The following is an 8,112-nucleotide window of genomic DNA, read 5'->3' as shown; positions in this document are numbered from 1 at the left end:
ACTTTAGCAAAGCTTTTGACACGGTCTCCCACAGCATTCTTGTCAGCAAGTTAAAGAAGTATGGGCTGGATGAATGCACTATAAGGTGGGTAGAAAGTTGGCTAGATTGTTGGGCTCAACGGGTAGTGATCAATGGCTCCATGTCTAGATGGCAGCCGGTATCAAGTGGAGTGCCCCAAGGGTCGGTCCTGGGGCCTGTTTTGTTCAATATCTTCATAAATGATCTGGAGGATGGTGTGGATTGCACTCTCAGCAAATTTGCGGATGATACTAAACTAGGAGGAGTGGTTGATATGGTGGCAGGTAGGGATAGGATACAGAGGGACCTAGACAAATTGGAGGATTGGGTCAAAAGAAATCTGATGAGGTTCAACAAGGATAAGTGCAGGGTCCTGCACTTAGGACGGAAGAATCCAATGCACCGCTACAGACTAGGGACCGAATGGCTAGGCAGCAGTTCTGCGGAAAAGGACCTAGGGGTGACAGTGGACGAGAAGCTGGATATGAGTCAACAGTGTGCCCTTGTTGCCAAGAAGGCCAATGGCATTTTGGGATGTATAAGTAGGGGCATAGCCAGCAGATCGAGGGATGTGATCGTTCCCCTCTATTCGACATTGGTGAGGCCTCATCTGGAGTACTATGATGTCATTGCTACATGTTACTTTGATGGCAACAAAAATTATTACGGGTCTGGAACACATGACTTATGAGGAGAGGCTGAGGGAACTGGGATTGTTTAGTCTGCAGAAGAGAAGAATGAGGGGAGATTTGATAGCTGCTTTCAACTACCTGAGAGGTGGTTCCAAAGAGGATGGTTCTAGACTATTCTCAGTGGTAGAAGAGGACAGGACAAGGAGTAATGGTCTCAAGTTGCAGTGGGGGAGGTTCAGGTTGGATATTAGGAAAAACTTTTTCACTAGGAGGGTGGTGAAACACTGGAATGCGTTACCTAGGGAGGTGGTAGAATCTCCTTCCTTAGAAGTTTTTAAGGTCAGGCTTGACAAAGCCCTGGCTGGGATGATTTAATTGGGGATTGGTCCTGCTTTGAGCAGGGGGTTGGACTAGATGACCTCCTGAGGTCCCTTCCAACCCTGATATTCTATGATTCTATGATTCTATGAAATCAGGATGGTAGATACCTTACAGGGTAATTAGATTCAAAACATAGAGAATCCCTCTAGGCAAAACCTTAAGTTACAAAAAAGACACACAGACAGAAATAGTCATTCTATTCAGCACAGTTCTTTTCTCAGCCATTTAAAGAAATCATAATCTAAAACATACCTAGCTGGATTACTTACTAAAAGTTCTAAGACTCCATTCCTGTTCTGTCCCCGGCAAAAGCATCACACAGACAGACACAGACCCTTTGTTTTTCTCCCTCCTCCCAGCTTTTGAAAGTATCTTGTCTCCTCATTGGTCATTTTGGTCAGGTGCCAGAGAGGTTACCTTTAGCTTTTTAACCCTTTACAGGTGAGAGGATTTTTTCTCTGGCCAGGAAGGATTTTAAAGCCGTTTACCCTTCCCTTTATATTTATGACAGAGGGGGACACCCCTGACAACATGGAGATGGAGTTAGGGGAACCGGGCCTCGGTCCACCAAAGGATCAGACTGCCAGGGACAATGGCACACCAATCCCTCCCAACGGGGCAGATATCTGGCTAGACATGGCAACAGACTTTTGCCAGGATCAAAGGGATGACCCCACACTGAAGCATGCCTATGAGCAGCTGTCCTGCATGGATGGGGTCATGGTAGATGCACAGAGTGCCAATCAGTGGCCTTGGTTTGAGCTCACTCGGGATCGGCTGTACCGAATCGAGCTGGACCCCAGGACCTGCAAGCCCCGGTCCCAGCTGCTTATCCCTCGATGCCATAGATGAGCCATGTTAAGGCTGGTGCTCGATGTCCTGGTGACCAGCCACCTCGGACTGGAGAAGACGCTGGCCCGGATTCTGTCCCATTTCTTTTGGCTAGGTGTAGACTGTGACACTAAGGACCACTGCACCTCCTGCCCGGAATGCGAGCGAGGTCCCTCTCCTGCTGGTGGGAACCCCTTTTGTAAGGGTAGCTGTGGACTTGGGGCCTCTGGTTAAGAGCGCTGCCGGATTCCGGTATATCCTGGTAGTCCTGCACTATGCCACCCAGGTTCCTGAGGCCATCCTGCTGAGAAGTGCCACAGCCCGTACTGTAGCAGCAGAGCTTATCAAAATCTTTGCCTGAGAGGGCCTGCCCCAGGAATTACTCTCCAATCAGGGGATGAACTTTACCTCCTGGCTCCTCTGGGAGGTGTGTGCTCTTCTGGGGATCAAAAAGCTCCAGACTTCCGTCTACCACCTGCAAACAGATGGGTTGGTGGAACAGTTTAACCGGGCACTAAAGAATAGGCTTTGGAAATTTCCCCTTGAGGAGCTCCGCCATTGGGATCAGCTCACCCCTCACCTGCTGCTCGCTATTCGGGAGCTGCCACAGGCATCCACCAAATTTTCGCCTTTCGAGCTCCTATACAGCCTCCAGCCTCAAGGCCTGATGGATCTCATGTGGGAGACATGGGAACAGACCCTGTCCTGCGCTGAAGGGTTGCTTCAGTATGTGTTTAAGCTCCAAGAGCGCCTTGCCCAGGCTGGGATCCTTGCCTAGGAGAACCTCCAAGTCGCCCAAAAGGCCCAAGCACAAGGGCCATTTGCGAGAGCGGATCTTCGAGCCGGGGGACCGAGTCCTTGTCTTGCTCCCTTCAGCCAAGTCGAAGCTGATGGCTTGCTGGCAGGGGACATACGAGGTCACCTGCTGGAGAGGCCCTGTCAATTACGAGGCCCTTGTCAGCCAGACCAGAAAAAAAAGTCCCAGATTTATCATGTGAACCTGATAAAGCTCTGGTGTGAGCGGGACGAATTATCCATATTTCCCGACCCCCCCACCCCCAAACCAGAACTGGGACCGCAAACGCTCGTTGGAACTGAGCCCAAGAACCCCTTGCTGTGGGACACCCTCTCGGATGAGCAGTTGAAGCAAAGCAGTCATCTCATTGAGGCCTTCCCTCGAATGTTCACCCTGTGCCCGGACAGACCATCAAGATTTACCACTCCATCACCACCCGTCTTGGAGAGGTTGTATGAGGAACCACCCAACGACTCCCCCACCATATGCGAGAGGCCGTGGAACAGGTGGTCCAGTCCATGTTAGAACTCAGGGTAAATGAGAAATCCTCTAGTGAATTGAGGAGCCCGATTGTCCTCATCCCCCAGCCAGATGGGACCCGTCACTTTTGCATTGACTTCAGGAGAGTCAATGCGATATCCCGCTTCGATGCCTACCTGATACCCTGGGTGGATGAATTACTCGACCGAATGGTGAAGGCCCAGTATATCACCACCCTGAATTTAATCAAGTGATATTGGCAGATCCCGCTGACACCGGAATCAAAGGAGAAAACTGCCTTCGCCACCCACAGCGGGCTCTATCATTTTACCAGAATGCCCTTCGGTATTCCAGAAGTTGATGGATTGTCTCCTCCTGCCTCACCTTGAGTACGCAGCCGCTTACCTGGATGACACAGTAATCTGCAGTAGTCACTGGGAGGACCACCTAAACCAGGTGGAAGCTGTCTTGATAACTCTCCGGGAGGCTGGTCACACTGCAAACCTAAAAAGGTGCCAAATTGGGTGGCAGGAAACAACGTATCTAGGCTACACCCTGGGATGAGGCAAGCTGCATTCCCTTGTTGGGAAAGTTGAGGCCATCCCTGACCAACCAGCTCCGACTACTAGGAAGCAGGTCCGGAAATTTCTAGGACTTGTGGGCTATTACCGATACTTCATCCCGGACTTTGCTACTATCGCCTCACCGCTGACTTGGCTGCTCACGAAGGACCAGCCCCTGAGGGTACGATGGACTCCAGACTGTGAGGCAGATCCAGAGATCAGGAGCTGAGCTTAAGGGTGTGTGTGTGTAGAGAGGAGCCATGGCCCCACTCAGAGGAGGACGTGGAGGGAGCACCGCAAGCTGCCTGGTGGGCAGAGCCAGGAGGGCCACACTCCGCACACCGGAAGCAGAGGGGCAGGATAGGAAGGGGAAGTATAAAAGACCTTCCCAGCAGCTCAGTTATGGGGGAGCTGCTGGAGGAGACAGATGCTTCTTCCCCGCTGCTGGAGTGGAGCACCAAGGAGAACCATTGTTGCCCTGGGGAGACTGAGCTTCCAGAGAGCCCTGATGCTCTTGATGCGGAGGAACTGCTATCGCTACCCTTGGCAGTGTACCCAGAGGAGACTCAGGCTGACCCCTGGACACAGGAACGCCTGAGGGGGAGAGAAGAAAGCAACCCAGGGGAACCAGGCAGTAGTTTGGTAGGGAGCGAGCCTGAAACTAGGTCAGTGTGTTGCGGGTGGATCCCTGCTGACCCAGTGGCAGACTGCTCTGCCACTGATAGGGCCCTCGGTTGGGACACAGTGGAGTTGGGCAGGCCCACGGGTGGCAGTACTCCCCCTCTGTAGGCCAGGAGGCCTGTGTTCCTTTGCTCAATCCCTTGCCTAAGCCTCATAGACTGTGTGTGGTGCTCATCCGCTTACCTGAGCCCCAGAGGCTGCGTGTGGCGCTCACCCCCTTACCTGAGCCCCACAGACTGCGTGTGATGCTCAACCCCTTGCCTGAGCCCCACAGACTGCGTGTGATGCTCATCCGCTTACCTGAGCCCCACAGACTGCGTGTGATGCTCAACCCCTTGCCTGAGCTCCATAGACTGTGTGTGGTGCTCACCCCAAACCTGAGCCCCATAGACTGCGTGTGACGCTAAACCCCTTGCCTGAGCCCCATAGATTAAGTGTGGTGCTCACCCCAAACCTGAGCCCCAGAGGCTGTGGCGCCTGATCCCCTACACTGGGCTGGTAGGACAGGTCTGCCTGATTGCAGGCCAGAGCCCTAACTGTTGGCAGCCCTGCCCTGCCTAAGTGCTGGGTGAATGAACCGTTGTAGCCCGCCCAGGTCACCAGCCAGAGCCCAGACTGTGTACGGCCCACCCTGCTTGAAGGATGGCCCCCTTGTGAATTGCTAATTTCCCCGCTCTTGTTCTGCTTAGAGAAGGCTGTAGCAGACCCAAATTGTGAGGAGGCGTGTCCCCCACCCCCTCCCCGATGTGGGGGGACGGCCTCACCAGCTTACAGTCCCCAGTCTTGGTCGGGCCCCTAAAATACTCCTGTAATACAACACAGCATCCAAGTGTCATACCCCAGCCAGCCACACATGCCCGCCCTCTCCTCACCGCACCATCCTAGTACCCAGCTGGCCACCCCCACACTTCTCCCCAACACCCAGCCACCCCCCACTCCTCCCATCACCACCCCAGAGACCAGTCAGCCACACAACTCCACTCACCCACCTGCCTTAACTGTAGACACCCAATTGTCCAAGCAGCACTCCACCATCTCCACCCAGCTCCAAGCACCCACACTCCAGCACCAATCACCCCAGTAGCCCCTCATCAGCCAGAAAACAACCCCCAGGCCTTCCAGCAGCCACAGGCAACCAACAAATACCCCTTTCTCTAGCAGGTCCAACACCCACCACTTCCAGCAGGCCAGCACTCATGCCAGAAACAGCCACCAGCTTCCCCAACCCAGCCCCACACACTTACCCCAGATGCAGTTTTGTGCAGCTCCACATCCTGCCCCCAGGCTGGGTTGGCCAGTAACTGAACATGGTCATAAGGGAAGTCATAAAAATGCAATTTAGCTGATTAATTAAGTTGCATAAAATGTCACACATGGAGCATCACAAAACTTGGCAGCTCTGAAATCAGTCGTACTAACTGCAGTTTTCTGTTCTATAAATTGTTAAACATGATGAGAACATGGAAAGGGAATCCAACAAGCACAAAAACCTCATGTGCAGGAAAAAATCAAAATGCACAGTGTGAGAACAGGATAGGAAGCCTGTAGTCAGGAGCTATAATTCATTATCAGGCAGAGAGAGCAAGCTTTTAAAATACAGCCATGCATATGAAATAAGCAGAGACCAGATTTATCTTGGGAAATAACAATTAAAACAAAGGGATCTAAAAAAATAATCTGTCCCTTTGACTTCTTCTTAAAAAGCACAGTATTCTTGTCAAAATATCTTCTGATAACAAAAGGCAGCAATCTCTGCATCGAGACATTGCTACAGTGTTTAAAGAACAGGTGGGGCTAAAATATCAAAGCATGCAAGAGAAAACAAAAGGGTAAAAAAGAACAATGGGAAATACTCTGAGGAAAAAAATTTGAATCAGAGGCCTGTGCACAGACATGAGAGAGGAGAGTACTGAGAGGGATAGCAGTACAGAAGTTATCAGGCAAAGTCATTCTTTTCCTTCTAAAACCCTCTAGGGTGAAGTAAATATAATTAACTTACATCCTTACCTGAGTGAGTGCAAAATAAAAGACACCTGCCTGGAGATCATCTCTGCCGGGACTCGAACCCGGAACCTCTGGATTAGAAGTCCAGCGCGCTCGTCCATTGCGCCACAGAGACCTCACTACAAGAACAGCATCAGTACCAGAGCTGAAAATGCACATACCTTCTGCATCACTGCAGGGTTAATCTCAGCATCCTGCTATTTCTGTGCAGCTACAGGGGCATAAGGAAAACCTGGAGCTAAAATCCATCTCACTCCTCAGCAAAATAGGCTATTCTCAACATCCCCCTCCTTCCATTGGGAGTGAGGGAAGAGAGTAATTCTGGATATGATCTATATCTCATCCCCAGCTCTAAGAGCGATACTACAAAAACCCAGATCTAGGATTGTCCTCTGTAGCCCCGACAGGGTCATCTCAGCATCTCCAACACTAACAAAGACAGAACTAAATCCTGGAATAGGATTAACCACTGCATCCCTGACAGGCTCATCTCAGCATCCCCAGAACAAGGCCAGGCAAAGAGCTAAATGATTCAGCGTTCCCTCCCACTCCCTGCTTCTGTCCATAACCCCATCGCTCATTGGGGAAAGGCTGGTTGGCTATTATGCAGAAAATTGTGGCTTTGTGGCTGTTATGGGGAAAGCTATGTTACAGCATGCTACAGTAAAAAAATAAGAGAGTCATCTTTTTATTTTTATTCTAAAAGCGTCTTGGCACTCAGGTTTTTAATAATTGTTATTAAGTGTATTTCCCATTAGAAAAGTGTTACAGAACGGTCATTAATCATTTAAAAAGCATAAGAAGATCATTAAACACCTACATTCATATAGAAGAGACACAGAAATGTAATAAACCAGTGGCTTCCAATAAATCCTGTTACACATTCCTAAATTACATGGTTTTTATAGGGCTGCAATTATCTAGAAATATCTTTATTCAACACTCCACAGATATGCTCTGAACTGGTACAGGAAGACACATTAATATAATACACGGGAATCTAAAATTCAGTTCAGGCCACAATTATGTGGGCCCTGTACAAGTTTGAATCATTGAACTTTAGTTAAAAATTATTCAAAAACCCAGATCACTATCCCATTATCTACCCCACTCAATTTAGCAAGTCCAGTTTACACAAATTCTGGAAAGAGACTTGTTCTGTAGCTCGCTGGTTTGGAAGACAAAGGCCATGACTTTTTGTGAACAACACTATAAGTAATGAATATGACAAACATGACACCTAAGCAATAGGGAACTAACACCCAGAGCTAGACTCCATCCTGCAATCCCACCATTCCAGACAGGTGCTCAGATGCTCCTTGGTATGCGTCCCAGTAATACCAGGGGGAGCAGAGGGGGAGAGATGGGATGGTCCTTAGCATCTCCAGTATTAATGAACTTCAGTGCTATACAATTCACAGAACACAAGATAAAGGGAAGTCACTAAACAAAATGATTGGCTTTCCCCTTTACTGCGGCTTTATGTTAATAGATTCATAGATTCCAGTGCCAGAAAGGACCATAGTGATCATCTAGTCTGAGCCCCTGTATAGCACAGGCCACAGAACTTCCCCAAAGTAATTCTCAGAGCAGGTTTTTTTTTAAAACATCCAATCTTAATTTTAAAAATTGCCAGGGATGGAGAATCCACCACAACCCTTGGTAAATTGTTCCAATGGGCAATTTTTGATAGAGGGTAATTTATGCCTTATTTTCAGTCTGAAA

At 49.5% G+C, this 8,112-nt stretch overlaps 1 long non-coding RNA gene across 1 annotated transcript; it reads right to left on the bottom strand.

Annotated features, from left to right (window-relative positions):
* Positions 1 to 1,021: 1,021 nt before the first annotated feature.
* LOC311512590 lies at positions 1,022 to 6,496 on the bottom strand. Its single transcript, XR_014709482.1, has 4 exons — positions 6,391 to 6,496; positions 5,628 to 5,684; positions 3,545 to 3,643; positions 1,022 to 2,799 (listed from the first exon to the last, which is right to left on the bottom strand). It is a non-coding gene; the product is annotated as an uncharacterized lncRNA (long non-coding RNA).
* Positions 6,497 to 8,112: the final 1,616 nt, after the last annotated feature.

Source organism: Lepidochelys olivacea, assembly GCF_965140295.1.
Source record: "Lepidochelys olivacea isolate rLepOli2 genome assembly, chromosome: 24".
Lineage (NCBI taxonomy): Eukaryota > Metazoa > Chordata > Testudines > Cheloniidae > Lepidochelys > Lepidochelys olivacea.
The sequence above is the reverse complement of the archived record's forward strand: the minus strand, read 5'-3'. Positions and strand labels throughout refer to the sequence as shown.